Below are 722 nucleotides of genomic sequence, written 5' to 3'. Positions count from 1 at the left end.
CAGGGAGGACAACTGATGACACACAGGGAGGAAGAGGGAAGGAGGGAGGAAGCAATTAATTTTTTTAAAAGGCAGAATTAAGAAAATTGAACTGCTAATTATTTGCACTAAGACTAAGAAGTACACAGTCCTTCATATTTCAGCCTACCTGCTCGTGAGGTGTAAAACACTGAGATGAAAAGCAACAGCAGCCATGTCTCGCGCACTGGACTCCATCGATCCATCTTATCAGATACGACGGCCGATGACTTCTTCGTGGCTGCCTCGCGCTCAGCGCGACACCTGAAGTCAAAGAAAGTTTTTTTGGCTCCGCACGCGAGAGTTTACAGGAACTGCTGCCTCGCGCCTGTGCGTCTCTCAACGCGCACTTCACCAGCTGGCAGTTAATTAAGAGCGCGCGTGCATAATGGATGATTTAATTTATGAAAAGTTATATTCATTAGCGCATACTCCTGTCTTTGCTGTTTTTCCTCTGGACGGACGGATGAAGAAGGGAGGCCAGCCGAAAAAAAGTTCTTAAATCTCGGAAGATCTTTCCCTCCTCACCCGCAGAGAATTTTCCTCACTTTCTCTCCTCTCCTCCCCCCCTCCCTTCCCCATCCCTCCCCTTGCCCCCTTCTCTCCCCCCCCCCCCCCCCCTCCCTTCCCCATCCCTCCCCTTGCCCCCTTCTCTCTCTCTCCTCCCCCCCTCCCTTCCCCATCCCTCCCCTTGCCCCCTTCTC

Source organism: Anarrhichthys ocellatus, unplaced genomic scaffold (genome assembly GCF_004355925.1).
Source record: "Anarrhichthys ocellatus isolate YVR2014 unplaced genomic scaffold, GSC_Weel_1.0 scaffold28, whole genome shotgun sequence".
In the NCBI taxonomy this organism is placed as follows: Eukaryota; Metazoa; Chordata; class Actinopteri; order Perciformes; family Anarhichadidae; genus Anarrhichthys; species Anarrhichthys ocellatus.
The sequence above is the reverse complement of the archived record's forward strand: the minus strand, read 5'-3'. Positions refer to the sequence as shown.